Source organism: Mytilus trossulus, chromosome 10, assembly GCF_036588685.1.
Source record: "Mytilus trossulus isolate FHL-02 chromosome 10, PNRI_Mtr1.1.1.hap1, whole genome shotgun sequence".
Lineage (NCBI taxonomy): Eukaryota > Metazoa > Mollusca > Bivalvia > Mytilida > Mytilidae > Mytilus > Mytilus trossulus.
The window spans coordinates 50,073,692-50,096,719 of record NC_086382.1 but is presented as its reverse complement, the minus strand read 5'-3'; the positions used below and the strand labels follow the sequence as shown (position 1 = coordinate 50,096,719).

The 23,028-nt window shown below is 30.5% G+C and overlaps 1 protein-coding gene across 3 annotated transcripts in view; it reads left to right on the top strand.

Annotated features, from left to right (window-relative positions):
* LOC134686313 (globin C, coelomic-like) overlaps window positions 1–23,028 on the top strand; it is a 49,574-nt gene that overhangs the window by 12,395 nt on the left and 14,151 nt on the right. The window contains exon 1 of one of the 3 annotated variants that reach the window (XM_063545984.1): window positions 10,518–10,595. The exons of 1 other annotated variant lie outside the window; for it this stretch is intronic. The gene's annotated coding sequence lies outside the window, so the exon portion shown is untranslated. Of the gene's footprint in view, window positions 1–10,517; window positions 10,596–18,472; window positions 18,596–23,028 lie in introns of those variants that run through there. One more of the 3 variants, XM_063545983.1, reaches the window with a different exon arrangement.

Sequence of the window (23,028 nt, the reverse complement as noted above, 5' to 3'; positions counted from 1 at the left end):
GTTTTTAGTGGAGTTCGTGTTGCTTTATCTTTAGTTTTCTATTTTGTGTTTTGTTTGTCTTTTTCTTTTTTTAGCCATCAAGTTATCAGTTTGTTTCCGATCTATGAGTTTTAATCTGGTATTTTTCAACTCTCTCTTATGTGTTATACTGTTCTTTTTATTTGTCTGGTTATGTTTAACCTTGACTGTTTTTTTATAGTGATTAATATAACAAATATATATTTACGGTGTACCAATTATGTATGTTTGTTTTGCATTCAGAATGGTGTTAATATAATGGAATTATAAGCGACTGAAATGCAATTGAGATATATATAGATATTTATAATACCAGGTTTCTGCATCAGAAAATGCATATACTAATTCAGGAAAATTACAGTTTAACTCCCACTAGTCTGCTGTGTTTGAGCATTTCGAAATTTTTAAGGACTTTCGATTATGCATTTTTCTTGAAGTTCTGTATTTTTGTTATGACCTTTAATGTATGACGTAGATACAAGTATCTTATTTTAGGGAGGGACAAATTCTACTTTGTAAAGGATCACATCGATTTAAACAAAAAAATCTCTGAAACTGACATTATCAAAAAGTAAAAACACAAAAATACCGAACTCCGAGGAAAATTCAAAAAGGAAAATCAAAAATCAAAGGCAAAATCAAAAGTCCAAACACATCAAACGAATGGGTAACAACTGTCATATTCCTGACTTGGTACAAGCATTTTCTAATGGTTTTATAGCTAGCTAAACCTCTCACTTATATGACAGTCGCATCAAATTCCATTAAATTGTCAACGATGCATGAACAAAACAAACATACTCAAAGAGTAAAAATGTCAAAAATAGGGGTACAACAGTCAATATTGTGTTATCATCTTAATATCTCTACATAAACAACAAATGTAACAAAGAAGCACAAAAAGGCATACATTAATTTAACATTCTCATTTTGCTTTTCTTATACGGCTGAATTTATCTCTGTAAAGTCTACCCATAATGATAGAAGGTTTTCATTACTGGTGTAAAAATGCGCGTTTGAAATTCGCACAGGTAGACATAAAAATAATTTTGTCGTATGTCGGCATACATAAATACAGACTCACGTCAAGATGCTCGATTTCTTGATTGACAAAATTTTCATTTTACAACAGAATGTCGGCATGCAAATGGGAACAAATTGTGCACCGCTTTTTGCCGACTTATTTCTTTATTATAATGAGGCTGCCTTAATACAGGAACTTCCGAGGAAGAACAATAAGAAGTTTGCAATATCCTTTAACTCTACTTTCCGCTATATAGATGATGTTATTTCACTAAATAATTCAAAATTCAAAAGGAATTATGTTGAACGCATCTATCCCATTGAACTAGAAATAAAGGATACTATAGTTAAATCGGCCTCATATCTTGACTTACATCTAGAAATTGACAATGAGAATAGATTGAAAACAAAACTTTACGACACAAGAGATGATTTCAGCTTTCCAATTGTGATGTTTCCTGTTCTAAGTAGCAACATTCCAGCTGCACCTGCATACGGAGTATACATTTCCCAATTGATACGATATTCCGGTCCTTGCATTTCCTATCATGATGTTCTTGATAGAGGGTTTCTGCTCACAAGGAAGTTATTAAACCAAGAGTTTCAAATGGTGATGTTGAAATCATCCCTTCGTAAATTTTACGGACGCAATCACGAGATGGTTGATCTTTATGGAATAACTGTTTCACAGATGATATCGGCTATGTTCCTTACGTGGTAACTACAATCCCCTCCCCTTCAAGAATGTGACCTACCAAATTAAACTATTTACCGCATTTGTTATCAAATAAGCAACACGACGGGTGCCAGATATGGAGCAGGATCTGCTTACCCGTCAGGAGCACATAAGATCACCCCTATTTTTTGGTTGGGTCCGTGTTGCTTATTCCTAAGTTGTCTTTGTTGTGTCATGTGTACTATTGTTTTTCTGTTTGTCTTTTCATTTTTATCCATGGCGTTGTCAGTTTATTTTCGATTTATGAGTTTGACTGTCCCCCTGGTATCTTTTGTTCCTCTTTTAAATCACTTTACGTTCAAAGTTGAATCCCAATGACAATGCCTATTTGTATGATAATGCTTATCTTTATCAGGCTAAATTTAAAAAGGCTCTTTTTGTTCCCTCATGCTTGTGATCTTTATTTGCTTACTACCGAGTGTACTTTTCCGAATTTAGATATGAGTGATAAAGAGCCGGAGGACTCCTTCGTGATGCTTAGGTATTTTAGCATGCAAGGTATCTCTTTGTTTAATGAACCATTACATGAATAAGTAAGGATACAGCTATAATTATGTACTACGGAATCATCGTTTGTCTTGATTTTTTCAGGACGAAATCCATTTTCAAATAAACTCTCTGTTTAATCATGTCAAAGAAAAATCAATGAGAAATTTCAACTGTAAATTTCATTTGTAAAGAAATACCAAGTAACTTGACATTCAGATCCAGATCCAGAATTCTTATAGCAATATGTATGAGATTATTGTTGTCTAGAGTGTCTACTATTAGACTTGTTCTTAAGAATATCAACTTCCACACGGAGGTTTCCCTCATCACGCTGGACCAGAATGGTTTTTTTAGTCTTCCTCTCAAAATTGCGTTTGTCCACTTGTTTTTTTTGTTTCTTGATTTGGATGTGACTAAATTTTATACAAGACTTTGTTTCTACAATTCTTGTTTGTATTCTGTTACCTTGAAGAGGAATCAGTCGCAACTCAAATAAAACAACGGCAGAAATTGTTTCTCTAATGTATATTGATTTCCTAAAACAACATGGATGCATGATAAGTTGTTACTTTTGTATGCAATAACTTTTCCAATGGTAAAACTTTGCGGAAACGAACTTGATAATTAGGATTGTTAAATTATGTTTTCGAACGATTTAGTTAATGCATTTTCAAAATGCTATTAAGCGATCCACACAGTTTTACATCCTTAATTGCAATTGTGTTCTTCGCTCAGAATTCCTTTAATTTCTTGTTTATTTATTTTTTTACATAAATACCATAAAAATATCACAACAGCAGTTTTAACCTTCTACTGTGGTAAAAAATATTTAGTGAAAGTGGAATTGTTGTAGAGTAAATCTTGGTGCTTTTGACTTCACATCATGAATGAAAGCGCTTCCATTGTCAAGCTTTTTCTTTCGTTTTCATTTCATTATATTTCCCTTGTTTTGACAAAACTCCTGTGTCATAGAATTAATTTTTGATTCAGCACTAATTTACAAAGTAACAATAGATGTAATGTTTTTTTTAGTTGTCTGATGCATTCAACTGTAATCTAAAGGTCGTCAGCTGACGTCAATACATCCATAGAGCTTTTCTACGGGAATCTTATAATGAAGTGATAATTAGAATGGTTTTCTTGTTCTAGCTTTCTTCTTCAGGAAACAATAGTAAAATACAATAGTTTAGTTATTTGTAGATCTATGACGTGATTGTTACATTTATTTCACGTTGGGTAATCGTTTGTGTGGTCTTTCGGCAGTACAGAAATAGCTATTTAATATCGTGAATGAAGATAAAGAGATCAGCGATACCAAATGACTTTCATACTCATAGGTCAAACATAAATTGAAACTTGATGGCAAAAAAGGCAATACACCCAAAAACAATATTACTCAAAAGCATAAATATGTATATATATTCAAATGTAAATAAATTCAGTTACAAACAGTATATATCGAAATCTAAAAACGCAAGATAGAAATTCTGTCTGTAGTGATTATTCTAATCTTCCATACTTTAAACTATAGCTCGTGCATCAACAACTATTAAGAGACAAACTATGTCGGGGCCAAAAAGGAAAATATCCAAATTTACAATCTTATCATCAAAATCTTTGATTTGAAAACAGATATTTAAAAAAAGAAAGCAATCCTATCTTATTTTGAATAGAAAATGTTCAATATCTCTACTGATTTGCTTCTGTTGCTGTAGTAGATTTTGAGTAAAAATTTTGCTAGATACCAAGGCCCTTTTTACTTACAATTTATACCTATATCCTTATTCATTCACGCAGAATTCGAAGTTTATTGAATAAAGATACAACTTTTTTTTCATAAAATACCAATTCAGCATTAAGTTTTCCCTCGGCAATGTATCACTTATATTAGAATTCTAAAGTGCAATCTGCAAAAAACCACGAAAAGAACAAGTTTGGTGTCAATTAAGTCTAAAGAGATAATCATCATCATACAAGTAGATAATTTTATTTTAATTTAACCTTAGTTATATACCGTTTGAAACCGTTGATCTGAAAACTTGCAAAACATACCAGGATTAATCTATCATATTGAAAGGATAAGTCGGTTTATGTAAATATTCTGACTATTCAAAGCATTTTCTACTACAATCCATTAATATCTACATAGATACACAACTACAAACAAAATACAACCGGTAAAAGAACAAGCCATGAAACATTGTTTGTCGTTGGTATATTTAAACCCCCGAATGACTACTTCTTTAAACCGTAGTAATAAATTAATAAAAATAATAAAAAAAAAAAATTAAAAAAAATGAGACATTGAGAAACAAAATAAAACGAAAAACAACAGTTAAGAGAACAAGACTGAAAACATTCGTCACTAACATCTCAATAACCTTTGTAAAAAACAACGACCTTCATTGGTTAATTGATTTTCTTAAAAAAAAACAAGTCTGAAAGTCGACACTGGAGACTATAGCAATATGATACATAACTATGTATGAATTCTGAAACTTAATGTCTAATAACGTTGACCATAATTACAAAAGAAAATTTAGAATTGATGTTTCTTAACGAACTCTCTTTTACATGATTAAGTAGATAGTAGTTCATCTGAAATAGATTTTTTCATGATAAATGAAGACAAACGTCATTAGAACTAATAGAAAGGTTTAAACATTTCCCCAGAGGTCACCTGATTTGATTGTTTAGGATCTGTCACACGGGGAATTATGTTTTCATATGGATGACGAGTTCAATTGCAAGAAAATGCCTTTTGAACACAAGTCGAATTGTTTTTTAAATATTAATAATGTATGTCGACATTCATAAACTCTTTTATATGGTAATGTATCAAAAGGATTAGCTCAAAACACAACACAATGCATATTCAATAATATGTTTTGTTTCATTCTTTTGTGATCGGTTTACAATGTATTTAACATACGACTTTCGAAAAGTATTATATGTAGTGTGAGTATATGTATTATATGTAGTGTGAGTATTTGTATTATATGTAGTGTGAGTATATGTAGCGTTTTGGTTTGATTGATTGTTGACTTTACTTTAGATGTTTTTTTGCGTATCATCTTTACATGTCAGTTTATAACGAGGCAGAGTTTACGATTTTAGTACGGATGACAGAATAATAATATAATGCAATATGCATCCTTAAAAGGGTTTTTGAATTCTGCATGGTTTGAAATATACGTAAAAAACGTTATAAATACAAAAAACACCCCACTGTCAATTTAGAAGGGGAAGTTCACAAAAACTGAAAAATCAAATGCTCGACTATATCAACAAACTGAACGAGGGGAACATAGTTGTCATTTTCCCGATTTGTTACATATATCTACCGAGGAAAATGGTGGGTTTAAACTGTTTGAATATCTAGCTAAACTTCCCACGTATGTAGCAAAATAGTGAAAATGAAATCTTCCCAGCGTATATTTCATGGATCCCATCACGAGTTGGTTTATCACTATGGAATCTGTTTTACAGATGATATTAGATATTTTACTTTTGTCTTATCCATTATCCAGTCCCTTGTCATGAAATTGACCTATCGAATTGTATTATTTTTTCGGGTTTTCATGACTGGCGCTACATGTGGAGCAGAATCTGCTTACTCTTTCAAAGCACCAAATATCACACTCAGTTTTTGATGGGGTTCGTGTCGCTTAGTCTTTAGTGTCTTGTATACTATTATTTGTCTTTTTGTTTTTTTCTTTTCTAGCCATGGCATTGTCACTTAATTTTTAATCTTTGAGTTTGAATATATCCCTCCGATAACTTTCGTTCCTCTCCTTAAGAATGAGCTTTGGATTTTGTCATTTGATTCGGGACTTTTTGAATTTTCCTCGGAGTTCCGTATTTTTATGATTTCACTTTTTATTGTATATACATGTAGTTCTGTTCACGGTAAACGATAATAATCTTTTTGTTACGTAGAAGTGGTGGGATGAAAAATCAATAATTTTTTTTTGAAAAAACAGTATAACATGTCGACAACTATTTATCTATAGATAAATGCATGAACAAAACATATCATCATCTTTGTATTCAACCTTTATAAATTTTATAAGTGCCGTGCTGAATGATAATACTTCTTGCTACATTTGACATTTCATAGGAAACATATCAGTGAAGGCAAAACATCAAAATCGTTTCATAGAAAGTTCAATACAATATTCAGCCTTTCAATTAGATTTTCATATTCAAATATTAACCATGCGTAAGGCTGATTTATTCGAAGAATTTCGATATGCTAAAATATCAACATTTTTTTTCAATATTGGTTTGACGTGACACATTCAATTACCACCCAATTAACACAAATGCAGTACGTATGTACAGGTCTATTTTTGGTGGAAAGATTATGCCTTAGTAGGTCTACAGAAGTACATAAAGGTATTTATTTCTCCACAATTGACGTCAAGTCATTCAAGAATATAGGTCATCAAATTGTTTTACAAAAGTTATACCAGAAAAGATCTAATGCATGTAATGTTGGACAAAAATTGTATAACAAGCGTTTGTAATGGTATATTATTATCAAAAAGAATTAAAATATAACGAAATATTTGTTAAAAAATTGATTGGAATAGTGTAATATCATGTATTAAAGTTCAAAAGACAAATCAAAATTATCACTTTCAGTCTGTGTTTTTTTAATGTATTTTTATTTGGTTTTATCTGATGAGTTAAGCCTTTTTCAACTCGATTTTATAGTTTGTTCTGATGTTGTAGTGTTACACCACTGTCTCATATTAGGTGAGGGTTAAGTGATCTCAAACATGTTAAACACCGCCACATTCTTCAAAGTCAGGAGCCTGTAGTTCAGTGGTTGTTTTTGATTCATGTATGTCAAATTCTATTTCTGACACCTAAGATCACCCCTAGTTATTGGTGTGGTTCGTGTTGTTTATTCTTTAGTTTTCTATGTTGTGTCATGTGTACTATTGTTTGTCTGTTTGTCGTTTTCATTTTTAGCCATGGCGTTGTTAGTTTATTTTAGATTTATTAGTTTGACCGTCCCTTTGGTATTTTTCGTCCCTCTTTTATTATGTATTAGGCTGTTAGTCTTCTCAATTTAATTGTTTCATGTTTTACATTGATAGGGCTTTTAATAGCCGACCATATGGTATGGGTTTTTCCTAAATGCTGAAGACTTAACACTTACCTATGAATGCTTACATCCACCTCATTTGAACTTTAGTTAATAGTGTTCTCATTGGCAATCATACCACCTTCTTATATTCCCTTATTTTTTATCCATAGTGATCGCGGGGAAATTTCATGTATTTGAAGTCCGAGAATCTGTTTTTAAACCGCTTATCTTTAACATGGAAACACGATATATGTATTAATTATGCAAAAAAAAAAACTATTAATTGAAAGCATTAAACAAAGTCAAATCATGCTTTTTTACAATTTGGATTTCCTTGCGTCTCCTTTATGACGAAATCACTTATAGTAAAGACGGATTGCTAGTCACCACGACAATCTCTAATCAAAATGAGTTTAGCATGGCAAGATAATAACTGGTGTATGAACGATAAATACATATAAGATTCATTTAAAAAAAAAAAAAAAATATGGTATCATTAAAAAAACCAACCAAACACCACGAGTAAATTAACACAAACAAAACCATTTAATAAATCTACAAATCAACGATAGACAAAGTTGTCTACATTTTACATTGATTTATTCAACTTTATCATTTATTAGATATAGGAAGATGTGGTGTGAGTGCCAATTAAACAACTCTCTATCCAAATAACAATTTAAAAAAGAAAACCATTATAGGTCATCTAATGTGTGTCTTCAATATGGTACTCTTAGTTGGATTTGTCTATACTCTAATTTTCCTCCAAAGGTTTCTATCATTTCAACCTGTCGAACATAATTCTCTGTTTGGAAATTAGAAAATAATTTAGAAACTAAGGTTCTTACTTCTTACTTAAGAAAAAGTTGACCTTACATGAAGTTGGCTATTGTTAAATGATACGTTTTGTCGTATAGCTCTTCATATTTCATTGATTTTAAAATGTGTGTCTTGTGTCTTTGATCGTTCTTGAAATAATTACATCTAGAAAAACGTTGCAGTCGCATAAAATGAAGTTTTATTTTAATTACCTCTGTTAGCAAAGCATTAAATTGTATCACTAGCACTCTTTCACACTTACTCTTGGCTTATAAACGATATAGAATGTACTTGAATATAAATTCTATCTATCGTGCTACGTGTTCAATAATTAATCAAGCAAGAACAATAATAGTCGTATAACCTTTAGCAAACACAGTATCTCCGGTAAAGTCTCTTGTCTGTGGTATTATTAATTAAATTTTCCTAATTACTCATGTGACTTGTTGAGATTCAAAATTCAAGTCCAGAATTATAAATCGAATTGTCGTTTAACTGGTGCAACTTTCCTTTCAACTTTGAGCTTAGAATTATGAACAGGAAAATTGATTATAAAAATTAGTATGTACATAAAATAGGGTGGTAGATTTCAATAGCCCTGAAAAGATAGAAGTTCACATTACAAAAATGTAAAACTACTTTAAAATTTTCGGTCCGCAATTTCTTAATGAAATTATTGTGATATGAAAAAAAGTAAACACGTAATGGTCGGTATAACATATGTTGTTAATATTGTGAGTTTAGAAAAGCTTTGTAATCCTGTACTGATTATGATGACCAATAAAATATTATCTGAAGGCAACCATTGAAATGATGGCAATGCTTTTTTTTATTACCAAATAGTAACAGTTTCTAAAAGAAGCATGTCACATATAGAAACGGATTTTAACAATTTGTTGATGTTACAAAAAACTTTGCCTATGTGCAGAAGCTAAAGTGACTTGTTAGTAGATAATCTTGTCATCGTCATTACATTTAATATTAGAAATTATTATAAATTAAGGAATGTATCTCCCTCATGCAAAGCTCTGATTCCTTTCACGAATTTGGCTATACTTTTTGGACCTTTTGGATTATAGCTCTTCATCTTTTATATATGCTTTGGATTTCAAATATTTTGGCCACGAGCATCACTGAAGAGACATGTATTGTCGAAATGCGCATCTGGTGCAACAAAATTGGTACCGTTGATTTTATTAATGCACAAAAATGATAAATTTTCTTGATAATGTTAGGCGTTTTAGGAGCTTTTATGTGTTTATACATCAGAAACCCGCTAAGTTAAAAATAAACAAAAAACTTGTAAATGAGTGTGACAGGATTTGATTGCCCTTTACTCATATTTTTGTATTCTTTCATTTGGAGAATTATGTTTTTGAACGGCTATTTGTCTGTTGCATTGACATTGCCCATCTTTCTACTAGCTTTGAATTTTATTGCCTACCATTTGAAATCTGAATTTGCAAGAAGTCTATTTTTGATATCAAATGTTAACTTTAAAGCAGATTAATCGCACGCAAGTTAAAAACAAAAACGAAAAGTCCAATCAAATTCCTTTTATGACCGAAAGTTAGGAATTAAATGCATTGTATTTCTCCATTTTGTCCAAGAAAAGTTTATTTAATGTACTATCCTACTATTCTTAAAAGAATTATTTGCCATAATTATTCGTAGTGTCGTAAATCATGAACTTGAATTTGGCACCAAGAAACGAAATCAATGTTTCGAACACACTTTAAATTCTGAATCCCTCAAAATGATACAACCGTACAAATTTGAATGGGGAAGATTTGTTATCACAAACAATACAAATCTTGAGAAAAAAAGTAAAGTGAACATTACAATGAATATATTTCAATATTACACATCTTGAAATTTAGTTTCTTCCTTTTAAATTGTTATATATAAGTGTATATTTGATAACATATTTGTTTTAAAAATATTGGGCGTATTTGTGTTGGCTCAATATATATAGTTTTGTCTTGATGTAGAGTGTAAATGTTAGGAAAAAATGCTAAATTGATTAAACCATTGACCTATGATTACGTCTCTCACAATAAATACTTTAATATTCTATTTCTATTATCTATGTCCAATGTCCTGTTAGAACACTCATATATGTTCAATTACTGGAGGCCACATAGAGAAAGGTCATACCGTCTCTACTTCTCCGTCACAATCGTATATCAATCATATATATCATTAACAATTAATGCATTCATCCAAGAACATATCTAACACTTAAGTCTATCGCAACCTAATGCTAGCCAAGAGGTCATTACTTTATTTGAATAAAAGCGAAATTCTGCAAGATTAAATATCGTTGTGATTTCCCTAAGTTATTCTTAAGGAGAGTGTGTTCCTGTATCACGACAGCGGACAAAAAATGGTGACAATCGTTTCATGTTTTATGTAAGTCGAATATTTAGGTAATGTTAACTAGAAATCCATTTTATTGACGTATGCGACTGATGAAAAAAAACAATGAAATTTAATCAGTCAAAGGGATCAGATTATAGAAGTGTGTATTTGGGAAATAAACTGTTTGATATCTGATAACACAATTAATTGAGAAGATTACTGCAAGACAGATCAGAAAAAAAGTTGAATGAATATCTTTTTACATGAAAAATCTGATTATTGTCGATCTGCTTGTATAATTACAACATGTTGAAAAACACAAACGAGTCACGATACAATAAAAAACCTTATTACTGTCCAATAGTTAGAGCAGAAAATCTCGGATACATTTAACACCTTATGTGTCTGGTTGTTTGTAGATCGGCATGTTAACAAGCACATTCTGTAGGAAATTACCGATACATAGAAAAATAGGGTTATTTTCTGCTTGTTTGCAGATTTAAATATGCATAGCAGATATATAATGTTGGACAATGAGGAAGCAAACCAAGTACCCTCACCCTATGAAAAAGGACAATTCGTGGTACGAATTAACACTCGAGAAAATCGAGCCAACGTGACAATAAAGGAAATATAAAAATAGTAGATTTTGTTATGAATTATGGTCGGGAGTTTCGTTGTACAAATGTCGGGAAGATTGATAAAATTAAGAAATTATATATCCAATAAAATTGTCATATAAATGATGTTTTTTCTCCATGTGTTCCCTTTGCCAGGGAAGAAATTTCTTCCAACACTATTTGTTTACAAAAATGCCGATCAAAAGCAGAATATTAGAATCTGAAAATTGCAAAATTAGGTATATTCACAATAACAGCGAATTTCGACCTCTAAAAAGGACATGCTTGGATTTTCCTTTTTTTATTTTGGACTCTCTTGAATGGAAATGGGGAATGTGTCAAAGAGGCAACAACTCGACCATAGAGCAAACAACAGCTGAAGGCCACCAATGGGGGAGCCAACGTAACAGTAAAGGGAATGAGAAAGTCGTAGATACTATCATGAATTATGGTCGGGAGATACCTTGAAAAAGATTAAACCTCAAGATTTAAAAAAGATAAAAGTTGTTGAGAACTCACTTCTGTTGATTCTATTTTCATTGCAACTATCAAGCCCGTTTTGTTTTTTGATTCATTTGTGAAATATTATGTAATGTTGATATCAAGAAGACGGAATACCCGCATCTTTTGTTAAATTTCCATGGTTTTGATTATCAAGGTATTTCTTGTTATGGAATAGTACTGCTTACAAGTGAATTTTAAATATATGTAACACATTTTGAAACTATCTCTTATACAATGAAGACTATAATTAAGGGGTAGGCCTTGGTAACACAAAAAATTCTTCTTGTTTAATTTTTCTTATATTTACATCATTTATAAGGAAAGGGTCAGTGCATCATCTGCCAAAATCTTAACGAAATTCACCATTTCTTTTTATGTTTAGGGTATATGAAATAAGACCAATTGTTTTGTACCCGAAAAAAACACTAGTAGGTAAAAGTCATTATGTGTTGTTGCACATGTTGTGATTAGCAATACCCCTGACGGTCGAAATGCATAGCGGAAACATATTATAAAGTAAATCTGAAACATCAAGTTAAAACAAATAGCCTGAAGGTAAAACAAGCGGTTTTTAATTATTGATATGTCGAAAAGTCTGGCCAGCTCAGATAACATTTTTCTTTCAAACTTTGCCAGAAAAAAAATAGTGTCGTTTAATTCCTGCCCTTAATTGTTTAAACCTTTGTTGGTTATTAATCTTGAAAATAACAAACTTTTATCGAATTTGAATCTTCGAACAATAAGCATTTTATAGATTGCTAAACAGTCTAAATAGAATTGGACATCTTTTTGCAAAATACCATTTGAAAAAAGATTACATGTGTCAGTTAAAAGAATCTTTCCTTTCAACGTCTAATTATATCTTGAGTGTGTGTAATGTTACACATGTAACATATAACTTTGCCTGACAGAGTGTACATGAACTGACTGTTATTATTTTGAATTATATATCAAATCTAATGTCTTTGCTATAATGTAATTTCAATTGACTGTTCGTTTCTCCAGTATACATCGGATTAAAATAAAGTAAATTTTTTTACTTATTTTTATATCAATGGTATCAATTCAATATGGTGAACACGATCAACATCATTTATGCATCATTGGACTTTGTTATGGATTCAAACCTTGACACACTCGCATAATAAAACAAGTCTAATGCCCACACATTAGACAGCAATCATCCATGAATTTGATGAGTTTGTACAAGGTGTTGATTGTATCTGATGTTAATAGTGTTTCCGTCTAATCGTCTTAATTATCTTGGTTAATATCCTATAGTACATGGAAACAAGATAGAACTATCACGCAATATCGAGTTTCTCAAACTTGACAATGCATAGAATTAGTTTTAGTACATAACGTCACGTGAATTATCATCATGAAATTGTAAACGGATCTTTCTGGGAAAAGTGCAAATAATTTGTTCATGTTTAGTTACAAAATTATAATTATGTGTCATTGTTATTGATATGTTATGATAAAAACAGGGCTTTTAACGAAGCTAACTTAGTCTGGTTTTGTTCTCAAATGTATAATTTCGTAAACTAAAATTTGATCATTTGGAAAATAGATGATTTTGGTACATGTCATGAAAAAAACCTCGTCAAAGTAGCCAATTTTATTACTTGGCTAACCTAAAAAGTGTTTCTTTAAACTAAAAAACTAAAATTGTCCATTTGTACGTGAATCGAACCCCGTCAGTGGCAGTACCTTGTTACATCTAATATTTTTGTCCTTTGATACTGATGACCCACCGTTGAATATCTCTAAACATTCATTCACAATTTTTATTAAAGCCATTAGACGATTAATAAATATAATGGCATATTGTAAAGCCATAATCTTAAACTGTGTTATATAGTTATTCTTGCTGTCGTTCATATTCGTTGAACGTTTGGAGGATCAATTTTTTTTAACAAATACATATTTAAAGTTACTTTTGAATGATATCGTCAGCGTTTTTCTCCTTCTGCTTGAGTTTTGCAGTCGATGTTTCTCAATTTCAACGTTTGATAAAGAAACGTTTCACGTTATTTGAAACGTATTTTCAAATTAACCAATATATTTATTTTTCTATTTTTCAACTGGTGATGACCTTATGATAACATCTGATTGCAGTAGTATATACGACCGGTTGAGTTCGTGGGTGGTTAATATATTTTAATGACGATCATCTCATTTCTTTTATGTTTTATATTACGAAAACATCAGGTATTCAACTTTATCAACTATAAATTATCAGTAGCAAAAACAGACCCACATTATGAAATCGATTAAACAATAAACAAGAGATGATAGGTGTGCATACAAAATAAACGAAATACACTAGAGACATACAACTGTATATGAAACATAACATATCCTTGACAAAACGAACGCTCATTAATAGTATTTAAAGTTTTGTCAGTGAGGTTTGGTGTTGAAAAATTAATTTGATGAGAGCCGTTTTAACCTGGTTATCTCCAAAACAGTAAAAAGTGAATCTTAGAAAGGTAAGAAGATTATATTTCTAGTAAAGCTGACATGTAAAAATGCAATTAGCAATGACATTTTCGTTAACATAACCTTATTTGTGTTAACCCATAATATGGATAATAAACAAAAGACGACAAAGGTGTTCATGATCAGTTGCTGAATAAATAATAAACCATATATCATTTTGTTCTTCGATATATTCTTCATAAAATAAACACAATCCTGTCATAAGCAATGAAGTATGTCTTGGAATGTTAATGTCATGACTATTAATCAAGCAAAATTGTAATAATTGTAACTGTTGGTCACTACCGCATGATGATTAGAAACAAATAAATGTTAATGATTATTTATAGAAGAATGTCGTGAAACCAACTGGCAGACTAGGAAATTTGGAATCCGTGCTACTGCTAATCTGATAGACTAGTGCATTTTGAATGATTTCTCTTGATTATTGACAATTAAAAGGTTTCGTCGACAAGGATACAAATTATTGATTTTGGGAAAGGGTCGGTAACAGTTGAAATGACAAATAAGGCGTAGGTGCGGTCATCACCAATTTAAGTAAAAAGAAATAACTAAAATACCGAACTCCAAATGAATCTATAAAAGATGGAAGTCCACACAAACTAGTTCTTTACCAACAGAACATTAAAAAAACAGCTGTCATATACCTGACTTGGAACCTTTTCCCGAAGAAAATTGTTGATTTAACTTTGTTTTGTAGCTAGATTAACTTCCCACTTGTATGACATGTGCTTGTAGTTCGGTTATAGCTACCAAATTTAGTGAGCAATCAAAGCAGTCATAACAAGTAAGTGTGACAGTGATTGTATACGCTGATAGAGTCATTCAAACAATTTTCCTTTCATAAAAAAACTTAAGAAAAAAAAGACAAGCGGACAAAAAAAAGTCGTGGTTGCCTTCCATCCGCTAGAGTCTTAATGATGTGGATGTAAGCAGAATAAAGTTGCCGTAGGGCTTCAAAGTCAACAACATAACAATATAATGGTTCAGTACAAAAAATAAAAACATATATATCTATATATGGAAGAAAAACGTTTGATTTTTGTTTACTCTATATAAATGTTATATAATAATAGAAATTTAAAAAAAAAAACGCACGAGACGGATGTTTAAAACATGGGAGTTAAATGAATAATATAGTTTGAAATATAAACGCACATCCTATGTATGTGTTATTCTTCCTATAATTTGCTTGATATATAGTATAATTAAAGTACTTATTATATTTTTTTTGGATAATCAACATTATGCATTTCTGAATTTCTGAATTATGTACTTACCTGTAGAGTTTTGTTATAGTACATATGATTGCCCATGTGTTTACCTTTTACCTTAATCTTGTTTCATTATTAATTATTTAAATGAATGAGACTGAATAAACAAACATTTATATCATTTTCAACCTCTTCATCAAACATTCATTGCGTAATGATTCAATAGAAAACAAATGTTAGAAATGGGTAAAAATGACAATATCTTCTAGCACAACTTTGATATTTTCCGTAGATATGAACGCGTACTACCTTCCATAATACAGCAATAGTATAAAATATATGAGTAAAATAGTCAAGAATGACAAACTTATTATAAAAAAAGAAGAAAATATATTAAAGAAAAAGAAGCAACAAACCAAATAATACAAACAAATATCATGTTTTTTCATTGCTTACATTGATTTTATTTTCAATATTTACTGTGATTTCATTATTATTCGTTTGATACCAATTTTCGTTGGTTTCGTGGCTACACGTGAACCACGAATTTAAATGTTCAACGATTTATGAAATTTTGTATAGGCTTTGTATGCAGATATTGACAAAACCACGAAATTAAAAATCTACGAAAATGTAAGTTTTCTTCAATCCACGAAAATATATGAATCCACAGTAAAATATAAATAGATGAATTATTAATATGTGCTTAGTTTTTCTCCAGGTATTCACACATATGGGCCATCGTTAAGTCTTTTTTCTGGGATCAAATTCTTTTGATAGAACGCTTACTGCGACAAAAATGATACTGATTGTTTTTAAAGTCTAAGAAATCAAGTCTTTTTATAAGTTAGAATTGGATTTTTTTATTATTGAAGGCACTTTGTGTCTTATGTCTTTTTATTAGTTTTTACTTGCTTTGTGCCTATGTGAAGAATCAATACCTTTCTAACTTATCATTATAGTTTGTTGTAATGTGCAGTAACTACACTGTTTAATTTCAATGTAGGGTTGATCGATTACAGTCATGTTAAGACCTTACGATTTTTCTAAACGAGCAATATGTGTCAGATAGATTGTATTTAATAATAAGGATGTTAAAGTAAGGTCAAATACGGTACAAAATTACGTAATTATCAATGTGAATGATTTGCAATTATATGCTTATATTGTATTTTTTTTTCTATTTGTAATTGACTAGCAATCAGTCAGATTATATTATTAATTAAAAAATGTATGTTTCAAACACAAATTAAACTAACAAATACTAACAAAATTTATTATATACTACTAACGGTTAACGAGGCCGGGATAAGGTACCGGTATTTGATGTATCAACTAACAAATGTGAAAAACTATCAATAAAACATGAGAACTTTAAAAAAAAAAAAAAAGACCTTATTGTTGAATAGTTGTCAAAATTTTTTAATATTAACCCCACTACATTGTCAATTCCTTTCTAAGACAGGTAATTGTAGTCCATTTTTTGACATTGGTTGTCTTCTGTCATTGTTTGTTTAAGAGGCTGTCCAAGTAAATATCAGGCAAATACTGTGATATAGGTGTCACAACAAAATGTTTTTCCCATTGAATGTTTGGTTCCAATGCAATATTTATATCATACCAAGGATATATATGTCAAAGATATTTTTGAATCAACAGTGGATGACTCAGAAAATGATTTCAAAGTTCACTAACAACGCAACAAAATTTTGTACAAAATGAAGAGTTATCTCCCCTTTTCAACGAATTTTCCATGCTATCTATGTATTTGTTCTCTTTATTTGTTGCAGTTAATAAAAATACAAAATTTTACTTTGAGAAAGAATGGATTTGTGATATGAAATAGATGACAAAATTTTGAAAACAAAATATGTCATGTGCCATCCACTGCCTGGTATTTCCTCCATGGCAGCCTCTTAATTATATACGTTCACATGAGACTGATAGTTTAGCTATCTCACTCTGACTGTTGTTTGTTTCTCATGTTGTTTTCCACAACCTTTTATAGCTAAATAAATGGTTTGTGTTTTTCTCGTTGTTGAAGGTCATACCTTGACCTATGGTTAATTATTTAAATCATTTTCTGTTGGCCTTTTGGTTGAGCGTTATCTTATTGCCAATCTTAACACATCTCCGTGTTTTTATATGGAAATAGCTATAATCCTGAAACAGTTGAACCTTATAACAAAATTAATAGATCCAGCAATGAATTTTCATCGTGGTAGAAAGAGTACAATTTGCTTTCGGACAATTAACTATTGGTAAATCTATTTCAGATACCTAAGTACCTGTTTTCATGTAAGGTAAACAATTCTTTTTGGTATGAAAAGAGATTGGAAGTAAGCTTGATTAATTGACAGCAAAAGGCCTCAGCATCATTGCACTTATAGCAAGAAAATATATAAAAGATTTCATGGAATTTTAATATATGTCAGGTTAAATTTCAGGCATTTTAGATCGTTTTCAATTCATTATGGCATGCAATTAACTTTACAGGAATACCATTCAAGTTAAACTTTCCTAAAACTAACTTAAAGAATCATAAAATAAACTAATCATAGATACCAGGATAAAAGACTCATCAATGTATTTTAAGACAAAAAAGATAAATTGACATTTAAAAATGACGTTTTTCCCCAAGAAAATATGATTCTCTACAGATTTTTATAACGTTTTTTACTGTTGATTTATACGAGTACATATATGTCACTTCTTTATTTTCTATTCCTTATAGAGTTGGTTTATAATCGTTTCTACCCATAAGTAAATGATCGGTAAACATTGATCTCTTTGTAATTTGTTGGGTTTTATTTTGTATTTAAGAATTATTCTTTTTGAAATAACTGTATTGTTGTAAATGTTTGCAGAAGTTGATCGATATAGCGTTAATTGGTATGGAAGCATAATAGTAAATATCAAAATTGTTTGCATTTCTCTTCGATTGCACTTTCATCCAAATTCTAAATTCGCGTTGATTCAGCTCATTATCCCAATCAAATAACTAAAAAAAATAGTTAAAATAGAAACTCATTGATTTAGTCCTTGCCATTATTAAATAAACACTTAGGAATAACATAGACTTCTACAAAAATGTAATTAATCTATGGTACCGTATACTCAATCCATTAAGTGATTTTTACTTTTCACAGTAAACCCTGAAAATCGTTGTGCACGGATAATATCCTCTAAGTATTTATTTGCACAAAAGGTAAATTGAAAAAGTTCATGTATTGGTTAAAAAACTAATGGTAACCTAGTGTATATATTACAATTTACATAGATCAATACGAACGTAAGGAAATAAGCATTAAATTGATATTGAAATTTTAGAACAGGATTTATTAATATCAGCTTCAGATTCATATACATATGTTATAAGCAATCACCATGTAAGTAGAACGTAATTTTGTTTAGTTTTTTTGTTACCATTAATACTGATAATGTAAGGCTAATCTAGATGTTTTAAATATGTAGTGCATATGTTTCGATTTGCTGCGAAAGAAATATAAGTGAATAAAATCTTTATTTGTTTAATCTCCACGCATCTTGGATATAGTCATATATAATTTGAAATATTGTATGTTAATAAAATAAATCTGTTTTTTCTTTTATATCTTTCAAATGGAAGAGACCTTAATATTACTTTTTGTTATTTCCTTTTGTTATTGGTATATAAGTAATTTATGAAAGGTTAAAGATAGAAGAATTGATCTTAGCTGGAAAAGGTTAAATGGTGTTAGGTTTTCTTTTATGTTGAACTTAGACAGCTGCGAAATAACTTTTAATTCTTTAAGATGTTAATTTTGAAACCGTTCCTAAGAAATGCCTGTTGTCTTTAAAATAGATTTTTAAGGAATAAAAAGTCATCCGTTGTGTTGTTTAATTGTTGTATATTGCTAACTATTCTTAAACTAGAGGCTCTAAACGTCCTGTGTCTTTCACCCTGAATCTGTGTGCAGCTTCAAAAATGGACACGCAACAATTGACAAGTATCATTAAATGGTAATGATTCCTTTAAAAAGTTGTCTGAAAATTTTGGTCACCAAAAATATTTCAGGGGGTTATAGATTAAATACAAAATTGCTTTCGTATTGACTTATCTACTACAGTTTTCTAATGTAATGGACATAACGCAACTAATTTATGAAAATCACCAAACACCCCAATCAAATGTTCACTGACAATTTCTCCTTATTTTCTTCTTTGCAAATCTTATCTTGCTGATCATCTAGGCTACTGTGGATTCATTTATTTTCGTGGGTATAAATTTTCGTGAATTGATTAAAACTTGCATATTCTTGGGTATTTGATTTCGTGGTTTTGCCAATCTCTGTATACAAGATCTATTAAAAATATGATATTTGTTGAACATTTTAATTCGTGGTTCACCTGTACCAACGAAACCCACAAAATTGGTATCCAACGGATAATAATGAATCCACAGTATCTTAATTTCATTTATGGGAAATTACTCCAATTTTAGCCTTGTCGGTCAAGTTGATGGGCTGGTGTGATCATTGGGAATATTTTAAAAGCAATATATCCTAATGATGATTGTAGCTAATTTTGATTCCAAAGGACCCAGTAGTTCAGAGGAGAATATTTTGAAAATGAATAACGAACAGACGACCGACACCTAATGATGAGAATAGAATTGAAAATGAAAATGGGGAATGTGTCAAAGCAACTACAACCTGTACAAAAGCAGAAAACCGCCAAAGGCCAGTGATAAAGCTCACTAGACCCTTCGTATCAGGAGGGTTGAAATGGTAAAAAAAAAGAAGCAAAATGTTAGGGCTATAAAATACAACATATCTAATCATACCTAGAAAGGCTACTTATATTTTTAGAACGAGACAAACCCACACAAAAATTGGTAAACGGTTAATTGTTTTAAGTAATCATTCATTATTCTATTAGGTCGAAACACTGTTGATAAATGTCAAGACATATTATATATATAGGCGTTTTGATCTTTTGATTTTTACCTTAGGTGCTTATGATGTAAATGATTAAAAAAAATAGTTGTAAATCTCAGAACACGTTATATTCAAATGTTAGAGAAAAAACATACACAACCCTTTACACTGGTCAGGGTCAACTAAATATTTTATTACATTGAAACTCTGTCAAGTTTTTGTAAGATCATTTGGTTGTAGTCAACAACAAAAATGGGTCAATAAATATACAAACTCAAAGATCAAATGTTTACTTTCAAACTGTGATCGATTCAAAACTATGATCTATAAGAAGTAGAAAGCAAAATGTAAAAGAAAATATCAAATCTTTATCAATGCTTGCTAAAATTTGGTACATCAATATTTCTATAAATTCGCTGTACTTTTTCAGTTTAAATCAAATTTTCTGGAGTATTAATAAACAGCAAATAATCTATCGAAATAGCTGGAAATTGAATATGTTTGATTATATCTTATTGTCTGACTACAATTGTATGCCACAGTTTAAATATATATATTAGTTTGTAAAACTAGTCACTAGAGGAGTATAAACATTATTTCACGATTACGAAATTTCTGTTATGATTAGAAAAGATATTTGACTGTGTGGAACTAGAATGGTGACGATTTAGAGCCTACCGTGTATTTGTCTATTTCTTAAGATTGTATGTTTCCCTAATCATTGGCAATGTTATTAATATGTTTCGTTGCTAAGCATACATATGCTTTTTGTAATAGAGCATTAATCATCTATAGATGTCTTTCGGGGAATGTTGACTTCGGGTTTCGGTATCATTGTCACATATTCTACATGTCTTTTTATTCAAATCAATTATGCTGAATTATATCAGATTTCGACTTGTTTACAGTAAGAAGACATAAACTGCATTGACTTGCATTTAATTCATCAGTATTGTGTGTTTAAAACTATTTTTGTTCTTATGGACATTGAAGTAATTCCTGTCTTCTGTGTCTCCAGGTTTCATTATTGAACTCTATTGTTAGATAATGAAGTGACTATTAATTACATAATGACTTTTGGTCGTAAGACCTCTTTTCAACAACAAAGTTGACATCATGATATCGAACATAATAGTGTGTCCATTATTTCTAGTGGCTTCTTTTATTCATTTACGTAACTTCTCTTCGTAACCTGCTGACCAAAAGGAATTGAGGTTACAAATAATCAAATCATACTACAAACATGAATACAAGCAACTGTTTCATAAGGGTTAGTTCCTTTTTTCATTTAATCTGTCTTTTTTTATTATGCTATAGAGTTGTTATCATGATAAATAAAACAATCGAAAGAAAATGAAAACAATACTTCATAGTTTAATGCTAGAAGTCTGTTGTATTTATGTATTATTGTGATTTTGTTTATTTTCTTTGGTTACATTTTCTAACATCAGATTTGGACTTCTCTTGAACTGAATTTTAATGTGCGTATTGTTATGCGTTTACTTTTCTACATTGGCTAGAGGTATAGTGGAGGGTTGAGATCTCACAAACATGTTTAACCCCGCCGCATTTTTGCGCCTGTCCCAAGTCAGGAGCCTCTGGCCTTTGTTAGTCTTGTATTATTTTAATTTTAGTTTCTTGTGTACAATTTGGAAATTAGTATTCATGAATTGATTTCATCTACATAGCTTATATGGATTACTCGTACTCAAACAATTTTCTCATTCATGTTTGTAATTTCTCATCGTTGAATTTACTACAAGAAATTATGTGAATCAACATTTTACTCCTCAAGGAAATTAAACTTAACGTTTGAAGTCATAATTTAACGAAATAATTGTCAGACTGGCATAGTTAAATTCTTTACTATTTAGTTATGAGAGTTATGGGAAATTACAGTTTAAATCACTTCAATTAAAGATCTTTACTAGCTTGCTGTTAGGCGTGAGTCAATCCTTCATGTTAAAGGTCGTACTTTTACCTTTAATGGTTTACTTTTTTTACAAATTGTGACTTTGACTTCTATCTCTCTACTGGCTGGATATTACCATACACATTTTTTTGTTATGAACCATAACTTACATGATATCAGATGTTGCAGTATAGCTTAGCTGAAAATAATAGTTGTTGATAATAAGAAGTAATTCATAATACTTATATTCTCCCTCACTACGTTCGTCCGAATATAAAGTTATTAATATTCTATGGCCTTAACAAAGAACAAACGACATAAAGTAGGTGTGCTACTCGCTATAACCTTTAATTCTATATAATACAACAAAGTATGTATCACATACAAACATGATAACAATAATATCATAATTCCAGTAATTTACAAATTCACATTAAATCAACCGTGAATACACGTGTCTACTTTAGGCTATAGCGAGAGTCGATGGTCAGAAAGGTGATCGCACGGGTTTTAAGTGCGGACAAATGGTCACATGTCATGAATATTCATGAACTTCTTACATACGACGAACAAAATTGTATATTCACTGTTATGAAAAGTCATCCTTCAAGCAGGATCATAAGCATGAACGACTTTTAAACACACATCTATAACATCAATATAAAACATTTCAAATATAATGCAATGGACCATTTCAGAACCTTTTTTTTTAAACAAAATACAGAGTTGAAGTTGAACAAAAAGCCCTAAAAGTTTGGCTATCTACAGCTGAAGTAATCTATTCCTGAGATAGAAAAGCCGTAGTATTTC